Source organism: Ixodes scapularis, unplaced genomic scaffold (genome assembly GCF_016920785.2).
Source record: "Ixodes scapularis isolate PalLabHiFi unplaced genomic scaffold, ASM1692078v2 PGA_scaffold6__148_contigs__length_123643588, whole genome shotgun sequence".
In the NCBI taxonomy this organism is placed as follows: Eukaryota; Metazoa; Arthropoda; class Arachnida; order Ixodida; family Ixodidae; genus Ixodes; species Ixodes scapularis.
Window position 1 is genome coordinate 8,603,664 of NW_024609881.1, and position 24,368 is coordinate 8,628,031.

At 47.5% G+C, this 24,368-nt stretch overlaps 1 protein-coding gene across 1 annotated transcript in view; it reads right to left on the bottom strand.

The window, feature by feature from the left end:
• Positions 1 to 5,733, bottom strand: part of LOC8026833 (trithorax group protein osa) — a 56,602-nt gene extending 50,869 nt beyond the window's left edge. Inside the window, exons 1-2 of the mRNA XM_029967186.4 lie at positions 5,582 to 5,733; positions 5,204 to 5,272 (exon numbers count right to left, since the gene is read on the bottom strand). The gene's annotated coding sequence lies outside the window, so the exon portion shown is untranslated. The remainder of the gene's footprint in view (positions 1 to 5,203; positions 5,273 to 5,581) is intronic.
• Positions 5,734 to 24,368: the final 18,635 nt, after the last annotated feature.

The window sequence follows — 24,368 nt, forward strand, 5'->3', positions numbered from 1 at the left end:
CCAAGTTACTACCTCGAAGAAATTGGAAATCAACTCGATTCTCAATCAAGCTCGAAATTTCTGTGACTCGGAGCAATTTTCGGAGCGCATGCAAACGAATTTTCGAGCATTTAGGGGCAACTAAAATTGCTTTTGGACCACACGATTGATAAATTTGGACCTCTATTGGGCAGGAGATCGAACTATAGACCGTTCCATTAGGGTCATAGCAGAGGGTAGAAGAGAAAAAAAATGCACTCCCCCTCTCACCCCGCGTGTCGTCCGTTCCGCCGAGCGGCCTGTAGCTAGCGTCCGGCTGGCGTGCAAACTCTGTTTAAAATAGCATAATTTTGGAGCTTTCAAGCGCAGATGCGCAGATTTTGGTATGCCAGTTGTCGTGTAATATTATGCTAGATAAAAAGACTCACAGGGTCCAATTGCGCTGTTACCTGCGTGCAAATAAAAAAAAATAGGGAAAACTGTGTCAGATTGGCCGGTCTCTTTGGCGAAAAGTAAATCCGGTTGCTGTACCTTTTTTACTATACACAAGTTCGTACTGGTGTAGGCCTTTAGCGACCACGAGTTAATGTCTGAAATAATAAATAGAACGTGCTCTCCTGCCCCATACACGGAGTAGTTGAGGGTAGTGCTGCCGGCTGACTCAACTGCTATTTAAGTAACGAATAAAAGATATGCATTTAGCAAAATAGAACAACAGAAAGCTATAGGCTGATTTTGGAGTAGCCACAACTATTCTAAGAACGCGAACCACTTCACAACGGCAGCCACGAGCGAGAGTTCAATGTTCGCTCCGTGCGACGCGACTGGCGCGCCGCCGCGCGGCCGGTACTGAAGGTAGGCAGTGAGAACCCCAGAGGAAACGAAACCGAAATTACGCCGCGTACGTTGGTACGCATTGAAGTCGGAGTGGTGCGATTGCGCTGGGTTCACAGCATGAAGTGCTGTCTGCGCTGCGTCATTAAGTGCTTCAATAGTTATGCGTCGTATCTCGTGGAGACAACGTTTCACAGTTTTTCACCTCGCCGATGTTTTGTGGGACAGCGACAACGATGGAGCCGTGCCGTACGACGCGAGAAATTTGGTCTTCCGATTATGTCTGCCACTGTGTCGGCACGGCTGACATATTCTACACTGCCGCCTTGCGCTCTGCGTTTGTTTTCGTACCAGTAACGCCTACATGTGTCAGCGCCGATGGGACAAACTGAAATGCCATCCCACACTCGCGGGTATGCAGTGCCAATGTCGTTGGAGGAATGCCCTCCAAAGAAGTTTCGTCCTCATCGTCCGTGTCGATGATATTGCCGTTCAAGTATGGCACGCAATCTGTACTTCATGAAGAAAGATTCGGACGGTAAAAAAGTGAGAAATATAAATCTAAAGAAAACAACAATGAAACTCGGAATCGCTGGAGAATCGACGTTTGAGTATGGAAGTTTATGTGGTGTGCTTTCTTTCTTGATCAGCCTCCTTTTGGATGTGAAAACGCTGACACCCCGAGTTCTGTAGACAACATTTTTTTTTTTTTTTTTTTTTCTAGGCTTTAGAGCCACCTGTCGAAAAGTGGTTCGAACTAGAAGTACCGTCCACTGGTCCCTCCCTACCTGTAAAGTCTGCACCTCCCACGATGAGTGGTATTATCGGACAGCCTTTGACGATCAAAGCCAGTTCCCCATTCAGTTACGCCGCCCAAACTAAATTTCCATCTGGTTTCGCTATGCCAACTCTTTTTGTTATAATAAGTGTTGTGTCAAGTGACGGTCATGTCAAAGTACCTGTGCGCTGAAAATCAGCACCTCGCACAACAGGTTATTACACAACAGCTGACCGCAAAAGCCCTTGACGGCCAAACCGTGTGTTGGCCGACAACTTTGTTTTCTCGGCTTTGGAACCACCTTTCGTAAAGTTGTTTCAATTGGAAGTAAAATCCACTAGTCCCTTCCTACCTCTAAAGTCTCCACCTCCCCCGACCAGTGGTATTCTCGACACCCTTTTCATGGTCAAAACCGGTTCCCATTGAGTTACGCCGCCCAAACCAAGTTTCCACCTGGTTTCCCTATGCCACTTCTTTTTGGTATAATAAGTGTTTGTCATGTTACTGCCAAGTCCAAGCACCCGTGTGCCCAAATCTGCACTTTGCACCGCCCGCTATAACACAACATTTTGGGTCCAATATTGGATATCCCGGAGAGCTTTATTTCTTTATTCGTTAGAAACCTAACTTTCACACACTTGGCACTCCTCGTGCACAAACTTAATGAACATCTCACTCGCCTCCAAATATCATCGTTCCAGCAGTCCTAGGTTTACAGCGACGAGCGAAATAAATTTCCCACTCAGAGCAATTATGGTGGCAGCCGTCTTGTTTTTCGGAAAATTGCTCCAACTCCTTTTTTGGCCGCAACCGGAGGGATTACCCCTAATGACGACTCAAACTCAATATATAAGAAGTGGAGAACAGCTAAATGCCCTTCTGCCCCAGCACTCATGCAACGTCACCCTGAACTTATCGGCTCAAAAAGCAAAAGTTTCGTCCGTGCGCGCTTCCGCCGCCACAGCTTGGCATGCGAAAAGGCGCCGCAGGCTGCTGAACGTGCCTCACTGTTAAACGCCAGCTCCTCCGATAGCGGCGCTACGCGCGTTTTTCAAAGCGCCCCCTATAGTTCCCGCACGGAGTGTATACAGCCCAAAGATGGAGAACGGCAACCTCCCGGTTTGACAACTGCTAGCGGAGTCGGGCGCGTGCCCTCTCTCTCGTTTTACCCCGCCGAACCCGCTGAACTTCCCGGATGTGTGGAGAGGGCGCTGCGGTCGAACAAAATGGTGCCGCCCAGAGAGCGCTAAACGGAATGGTCTATAAGGGGCGCTCTGACCCGTTTGTTTTCCCCAAACTCGGTGTTTACTCAACAAAAGGCCTGTGCACATGCCGACAGGCCTTACGGGCATGTCCATGTCATCTTCTACAGTAGAGCGCGGGGCACAGTTTAATGCAAAAAATACTAACAATCGACGAAGCGAGGTTAAGTGCCGGATCTATCCTCAGAGAATACGAGCTTGACCCACTTCGGCTTTTGTGCTGAGCTGGGATCGTGCATGCTGCATTGTTCATGCAAGCCCTGGTGGAAACAAAAGAGCCCCTCCTCCCCTCACGGGAGAACACGAACTCCAGCCGAAAGCTGACGCCGAGTTCGGTTATGTTGGCCGAGTGCCGAGTCATTGTATTTAATGTCCCTATCCGTGTAGTTGTAAAGTTAACCGCTTGGGGCGTCACGGTCTGTCCTCCTCCCCAATAACATTCCCCAACGTACATTTGAACAGGCAGTTCTGAAATCTTATGATAATTTAGTTACTTTGCCAATCTCCTACCTTTTTTTTTTTTTCGGTACACAGTACAAGTTACTTTGTAATGTAGGTAATGCTTACCTACGAAAAATATATCTTTCATAGAAATCTAATGTGAGCAATTACTAAACAGACGTTTCTCATATAATAAATATTGACACAAGTGTTATGCTACTTACTGTGCATTGTTTATTTTAAACACAGAGAACCTATAAAATGCCCGTCCCTTTCACCTTTTGCATATTTTCACATATGCCTACCAGCTTATTCATGCTCTTGAAAGGATTACCTCGAAAAGAGGCCTCTGCCTCGGTTAACAGCACAGCCATTAGATGTAGTTCATTTTGCCGCAGCTCAGGTTGCATGTAGCTAGATAGGTGGTGCAAGTAGCCGCATAATTCGGCCAGCCACGCCATTTTTATCAGAACGGCGCAGGAAATTGCCTTTGGCACAAAATTGCGCAAGAGTGGAATCACTGTGAATGTCTTAGACGGGAGGGTTTTGACAGAACCACTAGAAATCCAAATTTTTTTTAACGAAATTTGTATGTTTTCCACTGGTGGCAGTTTATCTGTGTTTTCCAGTTATATCCAGAAAGTCATATCCTAATTATTTTCTATTATGAGCAACTATCAAAACACACTTTCAAAACTAAAGAAATTTAAGTTGGCAAGACCAGTTTGGTTATATGATTCCAGGGGTGGATTTAGAGGGGGGGTCCGGATGTCCTGACCCCCCTCTTGAGTTCTGCATGTGTAAAATTTAGGGCGTGAAACGAGAGAGAGGGAGGGGGTTTCTAAACAAAAGGTACGCTGACCAACACCTGACCCCTCCTCAGGAAATTCCTGCATCCGCCCCTGTATGATTCACATTTGGGGATGAAGGAACAGACGGTTTGTCTGTCTGTTTCCTTCTTAAACGTGTGACGAGAAAAGTTGTTCAGCTATTTTTGGGCAACTAAAAAATTCAACGATGAGAGGATATGGCAGAAAAACCCAAGTAGTTGTAACGGAAGGAAAATTCGGGAGTATTTATTGATTCCCTTGTCAGTATGTATCGGCCAACACAACCGAGCATGTTGGCGAAAAGCGTAAGGCTCCGCCAGAATGTAGCCCTCGCGGTTGGGACCAGGTTTCCAAGTTTCGGAACTTTGCGTTTTCTGATCCAAAAGTGCCAAGCGATTTTCGGTAATCTTAAGCGAGGAAACGAGACCCATTCCCGGCAGCAGACAGTATTTGTGTCCAGGTCTTCGCAATCTCTCTTGCCTGCGATTTTCTCGTCGAAAAGTTCCAAAAATTGCTTATCACTTTTGAATCGGATAACACAAAGCTGCGAAACTTGGAGTCTAATCCCAACATATGGCCGGACACAGAGTTCAACAAGGTGTATCTTATTTGCGAAAAACCCCGTTCTCTTTTCCCGCGTACATAAAAAGAAAGAAAACGGGGAAAGAGTAACGCCGGCGTTGAGTAGCAGACGACACGAAAGAGACCTGCAAAGCCGCCCCTAATCCGCTGCCACTGAGGTGCGAGTGGCAGGAAGGAGCTCGAGCAGGTCCTCCTTCAGCGCGAGCCCTTGGACAACGCACCGGCGTCTCTCAGCCCTCCCAGTCAATGCATAGCAGCAAGGAATGGAGCGCGTGCTAAAGCAACGCTACAGGCGTCCGAAAGACACGCCCCGCTGCTCTCGTCAGTGAAGAGACTCATAGAGCCAAGTTAAGAAAAACCCAAAACAAGTCGATCAGCTCTCGCTCGCTGCCAAGAATCCCCCTTTCACTCCCACACGCACTTCATTTGTTTTTCTAACAAATCCACCGGTGCTGCGCGCCTACTTTTCGAGGGACTTCCATCGGGTCGGCACTTACATTTTGGAAATACAGCTGCGGCTCGATGCTGCAATCCAGTAGCGACGCCGTTAGAAAGCACACGCTCATCTGGGGGAGAGGAAAAAAACATGCCGCCAAATATTTACGCGCACGTTCGAGACGCTCGTACAAATCAATGCTCCTAGTCATACGGGAATTACGCTGGAATTAACAACCGTAAAGATTCCTAACCTTGACACTGAAGCAGCGCCCAAAACCAAGCTTGCCGAAGAAAAGAAAAAGTACGCTCCAGAGCGCTAGGCCTAGCTCGCTGGGAGCACGCTATGTAGCGTCAACGGACGCTGCCGCGAACGCTCTTCTTCTTCGGAACGGTGGCTATTGTGGACGCAAAATGGGTGTGCACTAGGTGTGACCTACCTTGATCGCTTTCTGGCCGGTCCTTTGGCCTATTTATCAATCAACTTTACATGCTCGGTCGCGCTAGTTGGGGACCAGTCTGTCACAATGAAACCGATGAAACTGACGGCAGCGCCATCCAGTGCCTGCTGGAGACAAGACAGCCCCTAGTTGCAAAATGCTGTTGCTAGAGGACGCGGTGTAAAATTTGGTGGATTGGTGGCGGTCCCTGGTGAGTACGTTTATAACATGGGCGGGATAAAGTGGATGGAGGGAAAGGGAACGCACAGAGCCGTATATGTAGAGAGTTTGGTCAATGGGAGGCGCGGGCAGAGCCAGGGCGTGCGGCAGACTCGGAAAGAGGGCTTGGCATGCTCTCTTGACCAACCAGAAGCCGAAAACAATCCCCTAGCGGTGGTAGCGAGAAACAATTCTGAGCCGATCGATCATCGAAGGTCTATGTTCGTATATGGTTTTAATAAGTGCGTAAGAGTGAAGTGTAGTAACTCTTTGCGGTTAAAAATAGGGTGCACGTGTTGTTTTCATCATGATCATGCAGAAAGATGTAAGAAACGAATGCGCCGCTCAACTCTGTTTTGCGCGGACAGAGTGTGACCGCTCTGACGGCAGATTTCCGGCGCTCGGCGTTTGGCCTAAGGATTATGTCGATCTTTCCGCTAGTCGCACTCTTCCACCATCATTTTAGATGAGTGTGATTGAAACATCACGTGTACCATATTTTCAGCCATCAAGAGTTACTCCAATGCAGTTATCAGGTTTGTTTCTCGCGACCACCGCCAGGGTATTATTTCCGGCTTCTGGTTGGTCACATTCGAATTTTTGAAGACGCCCTGGAACACGCCCAGCCCGCTTTCGGCCAATGGCGCCGCTTCATTTGTCTCCTATACTTCCCAACGAATGGCCAAACTCTCTACATATACGGCTCTGGGAACGCATCGCAGCGACTGGATCGCGCATCCCCGTTTGGTCGCTGCAGCGCGAGTGCGGCCATCGGACGGCCATCTTGCATGTCGCAAAATCGCGTTTCCTTAGCGTTTTTGGCTGGCGGCAGCGTGCCGAAGACACGTTTTTTTTTCTCGTTCATCGTCATTCGCCGAACAAGTTCTTTAAAAACCTGTGTAAGTCGTGAGGCTTGCCGTTGAGAACACGCATCTAGTGTCGCGAAACGTAGTTTCGCGAAATGGTTGCGCCGTCTGAACGAGTCCGAAAAGGACGTGCGCATCTAAAAAAAGTTGCGCGCACACCTCGCTTCTGGAGCGAGCTTTCGCTGAAACTTTGCCGAGTCCTGTCAATCCACTGATCTCTATGTCTATTTGCTGGATCGCGTTGGTCACTGGCGGCCATCTTTAGGTAGAGTTATATCATCTCTAGCCGTCATAGTAATATGGCGGACAGCGCAATGGCGGCAGGCTGCCACAAAAATAGCCGTAGATCTAGTACACTGTACCGTGGGTGACATTTCGTGCTTGATTGAAGTTGTTCGACGAAGCAGATTCTTGAAACCCGGCGTGAACAGTAGCCTCATCTTTGAGGACCATAGAGATCATACATACTAACTCTAGAGGAAAAGGTCCGCCATTTTCCCATACACTCTGGCTGCCGCAAGCGGCGGATCATGCAGGCAGACCTTCTGGGTCCCAAACACGGTTACATCATCAGAGCAGTTTCGTGAACTTCAACAATTCACGAACTTACCGGTGGAAAGATATTCCCGTTCCTTTCGAAGCTTTCTTTTTGAAAAGCGCGCAGATGTACGGCCTCGCGTTAACGCTAAACTAAACCATATACCCGGCTTCGTCAGTGGGGCGCGGCTGGGCGCGGTTGAGGAATACGAAACTGCGCAACCACCAGATTTCCGAGATTTCGACAGAAGGGAAGTTAATGCAGCGTAATGAGTTTATTGCTTTTTATAAGCGTTGGAATGGCTCATAATTTAGTTTACAACGTTAAATTATCACTGTTTATATTGCTAAGAGTTTTCACTCTTCGCGTTACCATGGCAACGTTGCTTTCTTTTGTCTCGTGTTCTGTCGCTCTCTTTTGCGTTCGTTCACTCGGGACCCAGGATGTCGGCGCACGGGATTTGCCACTCCTCCTCACCCACCTTTACCCCCCTGTTGAGGACTCGGAAAAAGTTCTACGAAAGCGCAGCACCGGCGGAAAGCAGCGCAGCTCGCATCAAAAGCAGACTCCCTACCGTCGTCTGCTTTCGATGCTTCTTTCGATGCGACTTTCGATACGTGCTGTGGTGCTTTTCTCCCGGTGCTTCGATTTCGTGAAACTTTTACCAGGTCCTCAGAAACCGGACTACTGTTCACGCCGGGTTTCAAAAACATGTTTCGTCAAATAATTTTAATCAAGCACGCAATATCACCCACGCTATTTTGACCGCAGCCTGCCAACCCACCTGCCAAAACGCTATCTGCCATGGATGGATGATAGCGGCTGCAGCAGCTTACATTGGCTAGAGGTGATATAACTCTACCTAAAGATGGCCGCCAGTGACCGCAATCGCGGAGCGGGCAAACGCGATCCAGCAATTGTCATAGAGATCAGTGTGTCAATCACTCTGGGGGCGCCACCAATGGCCGCTCAGAAACGCTCTCACGTGGCCTTTGAGGGGGGAGCGAGCTGTTTGAGAAGTCCACTTCACTGCCGGTGTTGTAGCCGAGCCAAATCCAATAAAAAAAAAAAACGAAACCACGAATGATGGATACTGCCGGCGCTTCCGCAAGCACGTCAAGCACCACTGAAGGAAAAGTGAGTAGCATATCGGAAAAAAATCCAGCGATGGACGAAGACGTAATTGGTGATGATGATAATTCGCGTCTCTTTTTAGTCATAATTAAGGAATAAAACCTTGAGACAAGGAAACAAAAAGGGACGTACACAGTACCGTCTCAAAACCAGCAGAGCGTACAGCTCTCATTTACTTCCACAACAGTCTTCTTCTTTGTCAACCTCCATCCAAATTATACATATTCAACAGTAAATAAAGTAAATGGCAGTAATTAAATGACAATTCAACAGCTAGTAAATGACAATTTAAGAGTAGATTAAGTAAATGGAAGTAAATGACAGCTGTATGCTGTGCTGGTTTTAAGACGGTGGTGTGTATGTCCTTTTTTGTTTCCTTGTCTTAAGGTTTTATTTTTTAATTATGATTGTTCACCAGCTCGCCTGCATTTTGACTCTTAGAATGTGGCGGGAGATGGAGAACACGACGCTGAATGGCTAATGGTGATGATGATGATGTTGGCTTTTTGATGATGTTGGCTTGGGAAAAGTATGATGAAGCAATTTCTGTTTTTCAGAGAGACATTGATATGATAATTAGATGGTTTGCTGCGAATTTTATTTCTGTGAATGTTGCAAAAACAAAACTGATGTGTTTTCGAAATCCGCACAAACAGATAGTAACATCTCCAAATATTTGCTTGCACTCGGTGCAGTGTCTGGATTGCAGCTGTAAACCTTTAGCATACGACAGTTCAGTTAAATATTTAGGCGTCTCTGTTGACAAACACATGCTGTGGAATGCGCAGGTGGAATGTGTTGTAAAAAAACTACGAGTCATATCAGCGTATTTGTATAAACTCAAAAGTAGGTGCAGCTTGAAGATAAGATTACTTGTGTTTAAATCTTTGGCGGAAGCTGCATTACGGCACGGTATTACACTGTACGGTCATTGTTCAGAATACAAAACACGAGCGATAGATAGGATACTAAAGCACATGATAAACAACATATCATATGGAACTTCATATCAAGTATTGGAAACTCAAGAGAAAGCTAAAGAGCTGGACATCCTGTTTTTTAAAAGCTTTTTTACATACGTAGCTATAACAAATAATTATTTCAGTAATTCCTACAAAACTGTCGTAAATAAAATTAGAAATTTGAGACGTACTGAAAGATACGTCATTCCGAAAATATACACACTCTATGGAAAGAAAAACAGAAATCATTACATTCCTTCTTTATTTAACGAACTCCCAGAGTCCCTTATGAATATAGATTCCACTAGGGCACTAAAAAGAAAAGTAAGGAATTGGTGTCAAGCATCTGAGCTGTATATATCGTAGCCTGACCGTTGCAGATATTTCGTACTTTTATTTCATGGTTGCATGAGCAGACTTGGCTATAAGCACCTATATTTCATGCTTCTAACGTGTTCCATTTTTGTATTTATTTGTGTTGCTATTTGGGTGTTCCTTTCATTTTTGTTTTGTGCTGCGGAGTGCTTTCTTTGTTTTTGTTACAACATGTATTCTAGTTGGTCGCCTGGCCCCACATACAAGCAGAATGCTGATTTTGTGGGCCAGCTCTTTATTTTGTATTACTTGATCTGAAAATAAAAATTGAATTGAATTGAAAAATTCAACTGTAGCGCCACTTTATGGTCAACACCCAAACTATTTTCGCGAGTCTAAACGTCATCGTTGTTGCACGTGAAGCGGTACGTGTGAACGAGCACATTTCACGAAACTTGAGTGTCGCGAAACTGTTGCGCGCCTAAAAGATGCATCGTGTGAACGGACCTTTAGCCCACTCGGCCACCGATCCCCCCCGATCCCCCCCAATCCAGAACTCCGTGGCCGATATGTGATGCAAGGACATCTACGTGCGACACACCTTCAAAACTTTGCCGCTGCGCCGATTCTTGATCGGTATCCAAGCGCGCAAATAAAGCCCCGTGCGAAGGCACAGGGACGTACGCAGCGCTTCGGCGTGCCGAGGAAGCTTTAATCACGCCGCGAAAACGGAGAAACTTGCTTTCGACGAGGTGCGCCTCTTTCCTGCGGCACTGCGATTCCCTCAAAATTCTCACGTGTTCTCGACGGCAAGTCTCACGGCTTACCCCGCGGTTTAAAGACCTTCTGCGGCGAATGACGACGAACGAGTAGAAAACGCGTCTTTACGCTGCCGCCGGCCTCTGCAACGCTCCAAACACGCGATGTTTCCACGATGCAAGATGGCCGTTGCGTAACACCGAGCCTTTTGGCCTTTTAGATCAAAGAAGCGGGTTCACTAGGAACTCGATGCCAAAGGAATTTTTAGACAGGTGCAGAAGTATGCCTGGATGCGATCACTGCAGATAACACCATTTATCTCCGGTCATAAACGTTTTGGACAACACTTCCGTCGTTGCCTATTTATTCCATTCCTGAAAGCTTTCGCAGAACAAATAGACGAACAATTTGTGAAGCACAAGAGCCTTCTTTCTCAATTTCAAGTGCTTCTTAATCCGTCGTCAAACCCACTACCGAATTCTAATGACGAGGGCGCGGTACGCCTCTTGTGTGAGCGCTGCCATACCGATGTTGCGGACGGAATCTTCTCGGTTGTCGGAGAGCTACACCTCTGGTATAAGAGGCTCCAAAGGCTGGGCAAATATCCCACGAGTCCGCTAGAGGGACTTGAAACATGCCTGTCTCTCATGTTTACCGTAACCCAAAAGCTGCTTCAAATTATGGCTACTCTGCAGTAACGACATCGGCAAGTAAAAGGTCTTTTTCAAATCTCCGCAATGCGACTGGGGCGCTAAAATTAAACGGACTAGCATTGCTAAATGTTCACCGCGAAGTTTTCGTATCTGCGAATGAGATTCTAAACAACTGGCAACAAAGCCACGGCGGTTGGACTTGTGTCTGAAGTACAACGGCTTCTTCTGAAATCGTAATTTTGTTTTTTTGTTCGAAAACAATGAACTTTCACGGTGATAGTTTCAGGGTTCTAGAGGAGAGGGAACTGAGGTAGCAAGCCAAGGGATAGGTGGCGCAAGCTAATGCCCATAAAAAACGGGAGGCACTCACTTCATCGAATGATGTTTTAGCGAACGCCCACGTTTCACCGAATGACACTTTAGTAGGGAGGCTCAAGTGAGGGTGGGTGCAACTGCTAGATCGGCGATCACGGGACATGGACGCCATTTAATTGCTAAATTTTGCTGGGAGTCTGTGGGGCAAAGGGTCGTTTTCTTTCCTAACTCGGGTCATGAAAGCCCATTAAGGTGCTTGAATAATTTACACAAGGTATAAATGATTACTTTTCCATAGCCACCAGTTTTGTTGCGATAGGTTAAGTATTTTTTTAACGCGAAAAATGGTAAATTCCGCCATCTTGGACGTTGCTGCTTGTCTGGCAACTTTGCTTGCTCCGCTCGACGTTTGCAATTCTTGGTGCGAGAAGGAAGCGAGAGAGGCTGCGCCAAGGCGCTCGTTGCTTGCAATGGGAGGCGAGAGGAGGAAAGGCGCATGGAGCAACAGAGTTGCAACAGAGCGGGCGCCTGCTCTCGTGCAGGCAACACTGGCGCATATCCTTTCTCGAATCCTCTCCCTCAGGCGCCGCCATTAAATTGCAAACGCTCTCCAGGTTTTGAGTTGCGCCCACCCTCACTACAGCCTCCCTACACTTTAGCGAATAGTCGGACGCCGCGAAGCGGCGTTTTCGGGCGGGCCAACTGGGTTCACATTTTTGTAATGAGCCGCCGCAGACTGTCGCCGCGAAGCGGCGTAAGCGCAGCGCTTTAGCGGCGGATGGGTTAACGCGCGCCCCCGTGATTCGCTAAAACGTCGATTCGCTCAAACGTCGCTGTTCGCTAAAACGTCATTCGCTCATGTGATATGGACCCGTAAAAAACCGTACACCCACTATCTGTGTCTCTAGAATGGCAGGGAATGTCCATGCTAAAGGCAAGAGGGGCTTCCCTTGTCATTCTCCAGCATGTGAGGGTAGTATACTTTAGCTGCTCGAATTTAAAGCATCTGCTAGCCCAAGTTACCGCTCGATTGATATTGTTCAACGTATTCGTACATCGACACGACCAGAATGGGAGTGTGTAAGACAAAAATATGTAGACCGGAAATTTGCACATGTTATTAAAATAGCTCGAAAAGAGGGACACGAGACGAAGAAGAACGCATAACAAACGCTAACTTGTAACTAAGTATTTTATTTAAATTCCAGCATCGGCTCTCGGGTCTCTACGACGCAAGCACATATCTTATCATAGAAAAAAGTGTCACAACGCCAAAGCGCAAAGGCATAGCAGCAGGAAAGTTGTCTCCATAGATAAAGACTGTAGCACGCAGAAATCAAAATGCGTACATTTTCGAAGCGGTAATCTCTACAAATTTCTAGAAACATTTAGATTCATGTTAGCGTCTGCCCTGCGCCTTTCTTCGTCTTGTGTCTCGTCGTTGTGCACTTTTATAATACCATGTTCAACAACCAACTAGCTCGGCAATCCACTCCTTCACGAAAATGCGCGAAGTGCGTGGGGTATGCAGAAATGTGTAGACGGCTGAGCGAGCACTTTGATACTTTATTGTAAAGGGCCTCACCTTGCAGTTTTCAATTACGTGACTTATTTACTGAACGCGCCGGGGTGGAAAGACAGCAAAGAAAAAGAAGAACACGAGGCTCGAGCAAACTTATTTTGATAAGCCCGAATGAAAACCATGTCGAAGTTGCTTAACTGGAGACATAACTCAAAGTATGATAATTATTCTTTTTTTTTTTTCTCCCCGGGCGATTCGTAGAGGAAGATGCACGTGCTCGGGTGCGGAGTTACTTCAGTCACACGGATTTCAATGTTAGGGAGAAGTAATGTCAAAACGTCTGACGCTCATTCGTTATATGAAGAGAGAGGCAGGTATTAAGAGAGAAAGAGAGAGAGAAAGAAAGGGGGAACGAAAAATACGTATCAGTTATATAAAAAAAAAAAAAAACAGTGAAGGGTGCGAACCGTCGCTCGATTCAAAGTGCTCAGGTGTATACTAATCCACATCTATCCACCCAATTAAAGGACACCGCTACCGGCAATCAGGGCAGTCTTTTCTGGGCTGGTTTGGCCCGAAACAAAATCAGTCGATCGTATGCAGGACAGAATCAAAAAAAAAAAAAAAAAAGCATGACGAGGCTATAGGCCGGGGTGTTCCTCGCCCCAGCTGTCAGTATTGGTTTATACAATAATAACACAAACGGCATAGAGGAATTCGGGTGGTACTGAAAATAGAATAAATAATACGAATAATACCGTGTTACATAACGCTTCCTGATTTTGTTTTGAGCAAACTGGTCCTGGAGCTTACTTGGATAGCTTCGGTTATTGACCTAGTATGATTTTACTAGTTTTATCTCGATTTGTCAGTTATTTCTCGTTCGTTAAGACGACGACTTTACGTTCAAGAGCATTCTACCACAACGGCGCCCAACATGGTTTTCCGCCCTTCTGTTGGCACTTGATTGGGCTTCCTTGACTGATCAATTGGGTCTGTCCCCCTTCGTTTCGGCTTACTTCGTGCTGCGCCCACGACGTTCTTTCGAGGAGTTATCGTTTTTTGGGACCTTGGTGTTTTGTTGCTCTGTTGCGTGTTCGGCGCGGTGTTTTTTGTTTAAGCTTGCAGACATGGAGCCTACGACATGGTCCGAAACCGCAGCGGAAACATCAACGGTTGATGAGGACTTTGTAGTCACGCTGCTGAACCTGATGCGCATGGTCATCGCCGGAGTCTCGATGGCAGCAGCCGATATTCGGTCACGCATGACCGTTCCAGCATCCACCGGCTGACGTCAATCGTCTGACTGATTTCCTGGGGTCAGATCCGTTAGTCAAGATAACATGTGTATCAATCGCATCTTTGAGGCTCCAGAAAAGCCAGTCCGTGTACGGTGCCAGCGTTTGCCGAGCAAAACTACAACACGCCTGCCACAACAAGCTGCGGGAAAGGACGGCGATCGCACCCAGTAACCTCATACCGCAAGAATTCCCCTGACTTCTCGTCACGTCAAGTCACCCCAATTAGAGCACTGCACGGGCCTACTTTTTGAGGCCCGGCCCGGCCCGGGCCCGCTGGCACGCAGTCTTACCCGACCCGGGCCCGGCCCGACGGGACTCCCCTCATATTGTGCCCGGCCCGGGCCCGGCCCGGCCGCTGGCGCCTGACCTCAGGCCCGGGCCCGGCCCGGCTGCTGGCGCCTGCACTCAGCCCTGGCCCAGGCCCGGAAGCGCCTCCTTGTCCAAACACAGGCAGAATGGGCTCGAAAGAGCCCGCATCGGTGCCCTCGGCCTGCTCATTAAATATCTATTACACGACGAGTTCACGGCATTTGCAAGCTGCACAAGCGCTCGTGCTAGGAATCGAAGCAACTCAGAAGGCTATGAGCTTGCGTACCTGACTGTGGTCAGTTAGAAAAGTACATTATTATCTTATATAAAACATATTACATAATGTGAAGCCAACAAGTTAGACATTGGGGACAACACCCAGCATACAGAGGTATTATACAGCTCGGTTAAAAAAGTTAAACAACACGAGAATCAAAGCATAGCGGTTTATTTACAAGGTGCATATACAATGGGAAAGAAAAAAGAAACTGAGGTTACAACAGATTAGCATAAAGTTGCGAGAAAACAAGAATGTTCAATGATTACATATTTTTGTGCAAAAATAAGAGATTATCTAGAGATTCTTGCTTTAGGCAGGTTCGCCGCTCATTCATGACATACCCAGCTGCACTGAAGTTTCTCTCACTGCTGGCACTTGTGGCTGGGATGCAGAATACTTTCTTTGCAAGGGCTGCAAGTTGCGGGAACATGATCTGGTGAGTCTGCCACCATATCATCAAGTCCTTCATTCCACCTTCGCCACCATACTCGGCACACAAGTACTTGTCAACTTCATCACTTTGTTCTGGCACTACTTCCACATCGCACCATTCTTGGAACTCATCCACACATCTACGCTTCGTGGGAGCTGAAGTGTTGTCTCGAATATGCACGTCGTCTCTTATTGATGCCAGCCGCTGTGCTTCGCTTGACAGCCTCTCTTTCACGTTGCCGTAGACCAATTGTCTTTCGTTTCCAGGGAGCATGCGGAGTTGTCGGTACTGTGGACACAAGAATGTCGCTATCTTGTGCATTTCTTCGAGCTGTAGTTTGCCTTCCAGGAAATGCTTTGCCCTCTCTTTGAGTTTTACAGTAAGCGATGAGTCGCAAGGCTCCACTTGAAGATGCTTGCTTGGTTTGGCTTGTCTCCTTAAAAGGTTCCAAAAAATCACTCATTTCTTTGAGGTTAGACTTGTTCACCTCATCAAGCAAGCAGTTGTTTCTGGTGTCCAAAATACGTTCGATATCTTCGTACTGGACAAATACCGACCGGATCATTGCCAGTTTGGAGTTCCATCTTGTGCTCACATCTTGGTACACAGCATGTGGCAACTCGCTAGCAAGTCCACTTTGCTTCAGAAAAGTCACAACAGACTTGACACCTTTGATGTTTTCGTGCATGGCGGGCAGCTCTTCTGTCACGAACGACTCGTCAAATGTATGCCGGAGTACGGTGTTCAAGATGTGAGCAGTACAACTCATCCTTGTGTACGGACGGAGAGCACTTGTAATATTTGCACCTTGGTCGGTCGCGAACACCACGTTCGCCAGGAGGTCTTCACTAAAACCAAGCTTTGAAAACCTTCGAACAATTTCTTTGCGTATGTTTTCGCCCGTCTTCCTTTCCTTCGGAAAATCGCAAGTGAAGAGAACTTTGCTCTGCAGAACCCAGTTTTCATAAATGTAGTGAACCGTTGCGGTAGTATATGCGATCTTTTTGTAGTCGTCTGTCCACATGTCAGTTGTAACAGCGCAGCGACTTCCCTTCATTGCTGCTTCAATGACAGGCCTCATGGCATCTCTCATAGCATTCGCTACATCAGCTACTTTTCGGGACACAGTTGTGGGATGTGGAAGCACGTCATTCGCAGAGATGTTTCCGTAACAGGCGCCAATGCTAATTAGTTCGTCTGCGAGCTGAACAAAGCCGTCTCCGTGAACTACATCAAATGGCCCCATATCTTTGGCGCATAAGCCAACGCAAGCCGTTGTCAACTTCTCTTTGACAATCGCAGGAATGCTGGACTTCGTAGCGAAAAAAGAAGTAACACTCGCGCACTCAGAAGTGGACGACTTACATTTGTGCCGGCTTAAATGCGAGGTCCCAGTCTTGGTGCCGTCCTAGGTCAAAAATGCTTTGCAGTGGCTGCATTGGACATGTCCCAACGGTGCTGACGTGGTTGCGTCAACAACTTTCATAAATTTCTTCCACACATCACTGTGTTTGGAGTCCTTTGTGACAAGCTTCAGCTGCCCCGATGAAAGTCCTTCCTTCAACTTGGCGATGTTCATTTTAAAATTCACGAAAGGGAAACTGAAAACCGCATATACAATTGTCCACTTGCGGCAAAGTCAGCTCGACGTAGCTGAAGATTATCTTAGACAGCGGTCATGTCGCAGTCACCTCGAAGCAATTCGTGTTAAAAACCAAGAGATAAAAGCAGGGTCAGTCATGTGAACTTTAACCAATCAGGCGGCTTCGTTCACGCGTCCACACAGAGAGGGCTGTCACTCGACGTAGTGTGGGGAAGTCAGTTCGTTCTCGTTACAGAACGCCGAACAATGCGTCCCCTTCGTCCCGGGCCGCGATAGCGTGTACCCGACGAGAGTTTTCCACTGGTCTAGTTATTTTTGAAACAACAAAATCACAGCCAGAAATACAGCAAATATGGTTATCTTGCTTTTTCTTTTTTTTGCGTCGGGAAAGAAATACACAACGGCACAAAGACAGTCCACCAGAGCCCCTGACAACTTTAAGAAAAACAAAATCGCTGGCCGGGTCGCAGACTTCTCTGAAGTCAAACGATCGTCCGAGAGGAGCCGACAGCCCCAACCCACACCACGAGGTCCCCATCGACGCTTCTGGCCATTGTGCTTAAAGCCCGGGAACAGTACTCGTCCAGAGTCACGTGCACCTACAAATCACTGTCAACCATCGACGGACCCGTACGCGACCTGTTTTTGGACACCGCAACGCAGGAAAACCCCACATCGAGGGCGACCAACGATATGACCCCAGCGAAGGCCTCGCGTTCACCAACCCACCCGTAGAAAAAAGAATGCGCGGACAAAGAAAATAAAAGATAAAAATGTTCAAGGGGAGCGTTTCCCCCGAACCCCCAGACCGCGTGCGGGTCCGCGTTCCGGAGGTTCGTCGAATTGCGAAAAAAACGAGCGACCCTCTTTTAGGGTGTCGGTCGGTTAAGTTGGTGTTCTGTATGTATATTGCCCTTGTGTTTTAGCGATTGATTGAACTTGTATGCTTCCTAAGCGGACGGCCGAGATCGGGGCCGGATCTGGGCCGGACGGCCCGAATGCGTCCCAGTCCCGGGCCGGACGGCCCGGATGCATCCAGGGTGTAGCCCGGGCCCGGCTGAAGCGTACGCTGCCCGGCCCGGGCTTTCGGGTAGGCCCGGGCCCGTGCAGTGCTCTAACCCCAATCCAGCATCTTGAAACAATCCACATACCCCCACTACTGAGCTGGGGACCGCAGGGCGGCGCCACATCTGTGCCAGTCCCGAGGTGCACACTCGAGACGCGAGATCGTTTGAGGCCTGTACCGACGACCGTTTCTGGACTCACAAGTGCTAGCTACGGCTATGCCCAGCATTGGGTTACTTGCCCGTCGACGTTTTAATAAATGCGGAGGGCAAGTTCGTCTGCTTCTTGCGCAGAGGGTAGCGGTGAAGTCAGAACGCCGAGCCCTGATTGGCTGATCGCGACCCCCTATCTGAGCGTCGTCTGCTCCTTTGCAACGTCGTCTGCTCGCAACGTCGTCTGCGTCTGTCTTACCTTTCCTGCGACTTTCGGAAGTGCAGAGGCCAGATTCACGAAACGATCTTACGCCAAAAATGTGCGTAAGACAAAACTTAAGAACAAATTCGTATTCACGAAACGAAATTTTCGTAAGTTTTGCGTAGGTTAAGACGAAATCCTACGACAGCTCCGAAGCTGTCTTAAGCACTTCTTACGATCAAATCAGCATGGCCGACAGCGTCGCAATCTCCACGACCTACGGACGTTTATTTTTCTACGTGCGCTTCTCACGCGTCCCGACTTCAAGCAGCAAGAAAAAAGTAAAAAGTACTTGAAACAGACCACGACGAACAAGAACGCTGGATCCACAAACACCCAGGAAAAGCTCCAATGGCCACGATTCCACCGAACGCGACCAAGGGAGTACGGCAGTTAGGCCTAGCAGGCACTCCGCGACTCGGCGACCGTCTGCCCACGACCGGCAGGCGTGCTGAATGGAATAAGCCCGCGCGACCCTTGTGAGCCCTTTCTGTGTTATACCTTGATCGCTGACCCCAATTTTAGATTAAGAGGTCAATTTCTTCCTCTTGTTATCTCCTTTTTTCCCGAGGCCACAGTGACTCTCGCCGGTGAAAAAGCGGTGAATGTCCGACAGACGCAGGAAAGGTAAAGCAGCCATCGCTTTTACTAGCAGACGTAAAGCAGACGACGTAAACTGCGCCAACCCGCCGACGCCGTTAAAGAATGCGGGGTCTCGCCGCACACGAAAGGAGGGAAAAAGTATTTGGAAGGGAACTTGCGGACACTGACACGCTTACTCTCGGTTCTTAGCAAACAAACCTCGGCGCCTCGGGACACCTCGCCAGTCAGTCCTTCGACTTCCCTCCTTGATGCGCGTCTGCTCGTTGTTAGACAAAAGCAACGTACTGCTCGAGTTATTTTGCCTGCCCTCTCTGAAAGGCGAAGTCGAGCTTGCTTGTAAAGCACTTCTGAAAGTCGCAGGAAAGGTAAGACAGACGCAGACGACGTTGCGAGCAGACGACGTTGCGAAGGAGCAGACGACGCTCAGATAGGGGGTCGCGATCAGCCAATCAGGGCTCGGCGTTCCGACGTCACCGCTACTTCGTTTCTCATGCGCAGAAGACGAAAATGAGCCCACTTGCGAGGCGTGTACAGTTATTCGTTTACAAACTATGGTGCCTGGAGCGCGTCTCCGACTGGTGTGTTTACCGCGGCCAAAAAAGTGGTGAACAAAAGGTAAGGGCGCAAACGAGCTGGTGGTGGTTAAACATTTCGACAAAAACCCCGAGACTGGGACAAAAGGGACGGACAAACACAAAGTCTCAAACACAGCTGAATTTTATTTGACAAGGAAGGGTGCTTATATAGGCGTCAAATCCTACACAAATCAAAAGAGACGAAGGAAAGAGAGGGAGAAACCTTCACAAACAAAAGAGACGAAAAAAAAAGAAAAAAAGAAAAAAGAAGAAAGAAGAAAACCCGTGCCACAAGGAGTACAACAAAAAACAAGCATTAAAATAGAACTGAAAAGTTTATACAAAAACAAAAGCTAAGTAGAAGGACTAAAGTGCATTAGTCCCCAAGAGACCCCAACACTACAACAGGTCGTTTATACAGAAACAAAAGCAAAGTAGAAGGACCAAAGTGCATTAGTCCTCAAAAAACCCCAACACTATAACAGGAAGGACGCAACGAACCAACGACCAGGAAACAACAAAGCGAAAAGACTTAAAATCGGACAAAGGCCTCAAAACATCGATTGACAGGACGTGCAGACATCAAATTTGTAAAAACTTTCTTTGTTCTTTATCTATTGTGAGGGATGGCTTATTTACCGCATTCCCATGATTCATGATTGTTATAGATTGTTTTATCAAACGCTTCCGATCATCCTTTTCTGATAAGATGACTGTTGTTGAGTCCCAGTTGGGTAGACAATTATTGCATTCCACTACATGTTTTGATACTTCCGAATAAGGATCTTTGTTTTTGACACAACGTTTGTGTTCGGTGAGACGATCGTTTATACAGCGCTTGGTTTGTCCTATGTAGCATAATCCGCAATCAAACGGGATCCTGTATACTACTCCTGACACACAACTGACCTCTTTTTCCTTGTGTTTTTTAGTGCACCCTGCTCTGGCGGAAGCAAACGGAGTCAAACGATTCAGTTTGTAATCATTGCTGAATACCGTGCTAATACCATACTTATTACCAATAGATTTAAGATTATGTGAAATCTGGTGAAAAAACGGAAGAACTACACGCTTTGTGGGTTGAAGAACACTTTGGCACTTTTTCTTGAGGGAGATGAGAAACAACAACTGATTGAACACGTAATCTTGAGGGTGCCCAGCGGCTTTAAAACGGTCAAACAGGCGCTTGAGAGCAGGCTCAATAAAGTGGGAACATGATTTTTTCAGAGCACTGTTGATCAAATTGCGTACTATGCCAGCCTTTACATGTTTTGAGTGACAACTGTGAAATGGAAGGAGAGGTATTGCATTTGGCTTGCCGTATTCCCAGCACAAATTGGATGGATGTTTCAGCTGTAGATCTAAAAATTGTAAGGTACCCCCCTGTGGTCCCTGGATTTCCGCCTGATGACGTCATAAAAGTGTCATGCTGTCGCTTGTCGCGACCCTGGCGGCGTCCCACCAGCTGTGGTGTATGTAGCAGATGCCTGTTCTGCTGCAGGTCGCTTTCCACTGTGACAGTTCACGGAAGCTTAAGCAGCGGGAGTTGGGACGCCTAAAGGGACGCCGTGACGACAGCGACACTCGCGTTCGCTCGAGCTTTTCGCCAGCATTTCTACGGCCAACCGCCAGGATTGCGACAGGCAACAGCATGACACTCGCGTCATTTGTTGCCACATCGGGACCACTTTTGATGTATGGGTGGGATAGGACGCTAAACACACCAGTCAAAGACCCGATCCAGGCACCATACTGAAACAGAGACTTTGGAGTGCTTTCGGGTGGCGCATGCTGCAAGGAAAGCCTACGTCAGGATGCAGGCACGTAGTCAGGACGTTTTTTCGGGGTGGGGGGGGGGGGGGGGGGGGGGGGGAGGGGGGGGATCGAGCTATTGCTGGAGCAAACTTGTCCCCGTTGCATCATAAATGTAATAGACTACAAGCTAGTTATTCATAAATTACCTTTACTAATTACTGTCGTAAAATACAATTGTTTTAATTAGTTGTCAGTAAGACATTGCCTTCCCATTACATTTCCCATGTCTGGCCAAGAAAAACATCGAGCACTGCGCAACACCACCGCTGCGAAGCCCTCGCCGTCAGATTAGCCATATAAATGGTAAGGGTGCAGACACGTAGCCAGGATTTGTTTTCAGGGTGCGATGGCAACATTATTTAATGCATTAAATGAACTCTTTCTACTCGCCCCATTTTAACTTATATGTTACGTTTTTTTTCATCCACCCATGGTCATCTAAATGTTGGTATATGGTATGTTTGAATGCACCAGAGCTAGACTAGCATATCACTTTTTAGAAAAGCATTTTCAATCAGAGTATATAAGACGCAAAAGGATATTTTTAGGCTAAAATATTTCTTTTGATTTCATTTCGCTTTATTGCTTCTTAATTTACCCCGTAGATGTGCTTTCCTTTTTCCTTTTTTTTTAACTGGGCATAATAAGTGAACTTATTTTACTGTTTCCCTGGAATTGTATTTTTAGAGACAACACTCCATATCTTAAAATCGATTTAATATTAATGATAGTAATGCACTTTATTAACATATTTATCTCATAAAAAAGAAGGAAGTCAGGATTCAAAGCTTTATTGCTGCAACTCGCGAGGCCCTGTCGCCATGTCGCCTGACTCACTTTGGAGGGAAAAAAGTACATGAATGAAAGTCATTGACAAAACAAACTCTAAAATGAAGAAATTAATACGATGGTCTACACATGAGAAAGTCATGAACAAAACGAAATCTAAAATAAAGAAATGAGCACGGTCGTCTACAGATGGGAAAGTCATGAACAAAACGAACTCTAAAATGAAAAAAAATGAACACGGTCGTCTTCACATGGAAAATAGGAGTACATCGAACAAATGAAAAGAAAAGCAAAATATTAACATAGTGCTGCAAACACTTCACTGATCGTTGTATTTTCTCTTGAACAATATGATAAAAAAAATTGTCTTTGGAACCAGTCTCAACGTACAACTTATGATATGATCTTCATTTTGCGTGGCTTCCCCATAAACGTCGTGATTACCTCGTCGACGCTTACTGGCGCTCTATGAACCGACATTAGAGCCAGCCCATTAAGTCGGTCTTCAGCTGTCCGGTTTCTCAGGTACGTCTTCAGCCTCCTGAGAGCGGATAAGCTGCGTTCCGCAGTCGCAGTCGTCACTGGCAGTGTCGCCAGAATCTTCAGCAGGGTGTGTACATTGGGAAACAAGACCTCCTCGCAGCGCAATAGCGCGTCTGTCGCATACCGCGGCAATTGTTCCTCTGTTGCTCTCTGCCATTTTGCTTGCCAAATTTCCCATTCTCCTCTTATCGCTGGAATGTGCGCTGTTCGCATGTCTTCGATGTAAAATTCGAATGCCGGCTGCACAGACTCGAAGTTCCCTTTGGCAGCTTGTCTTGGCAAAACAAACTGTAGGCTCTTGAGCGTTGATCTATGGCTTGCAAAACGGCGCTCGAGAGAAGCCCGCAGATCGTCGATGTAGGGAATGAACGTCGCTCGCCTGAACTATTCTCGCGCAGAGCTTGCAGACTGGTTAGCCCGATACTTTTGCGTGCCTACTACTCGTGGCATCTCACAAGTTGCGCCTAAGCCATTAGCTGATTTTTCACAGGCATCAAAAATTTTGTGTAATTCTGCTTTAGAATTAGCGGACATTTCTTCCAATTTAGTCAGTACCAAGTCGACGTGTTCTAAGGCGACGCTCATGTGTACAGAAGTGCTTTGCAGGTACTCCGATAGGTGATGCGTGGGCCCCAAGAACCTCTCACTTGCAGCGAGACATATGAGAAAAATAAAGGAGCACACTTGGTGGTGGAGAGCAGACGCGTTAGCAGTGCTTGTCGGCGCCCTATTGAAAAAACCAGCTTAAGCTGGTCCCAGCTTCAAGCTGGGTTATTGCCCCAGCATGCCCAGCTTGGCATGCTGGTCATGCTGGTTGATCTGGTCATACTGGTCATGATGGTTGATCTGGTCCCAGCTTCAAGCTGGGTTATTGCCCCAGCATGCCCAGTTTGGCATGCTGGTCATGCTGTTAAACTGGTCATGCTGGTGAACTTCCCAACCAGTTTAACCTGTTTAAATTAATACACAGAATAAAAAAGCCAAGCTCGTCAGAAAAGCCAACTCGGCATCCAATTTATTATTTTCGTACTTGCGGCAGCCTCACATGAACTCAAATGCTACACATCCTCGGCGCTGACACAGTACTAACCGACGCACAGATTCTCGGTGCAAATTGTCTACAATGTTAATAAAACCAGATTGCTTATCTCTCAACACGAAAAAAATACTAGACACAGGCCAAAAACAGGCAATAGCAGACGAAAATACTACACGGACGAGAGAAGCGAACCTGGGTCCCGCCAGCGATGGGGGCGAAGCGGCAACTTGCGTGGTCGGCAGAGGCGAGGAAATCCGTGTGGCTTGGATGGCATTGGCGATACTCCTCGGCACCGCCGTCATTCTTGGGCACACACACGTTCGAAGACACGAAGCGACGCCGCAGTCGGGACGTCTGACATCTTCCCGCACTGAACGGACTGCCGCTCGCTGTCTTCTCAAAACCCGCTTCGCTTGCACCGTCGTTCAACTAGTCTCCAAACAACGCGCACACAGCCGTCCCTTCGATCTGCCCTCTGCCCAAGCTATCCAAACGCGTCTTCGATTCTCCGTTTCTACCACTCTCTCTCTCTCTCTCTCTTTTCTCGCACACAAAGGTAGCTTGCAGCGCGCCTGACGCGCCCGGTGGTCTACCAAAAACGAGAGGACAAAGAACAGGACGTGGCCTCGTTCCAGCAGCCGACCTTGTCGCGCGCGCTCCCAGCAATGCCAGTTCGGCTATCTCTAGCCGACCTTGGCGTGCGCGCTCCCAGCATGACCAGCTTGACCACCACGA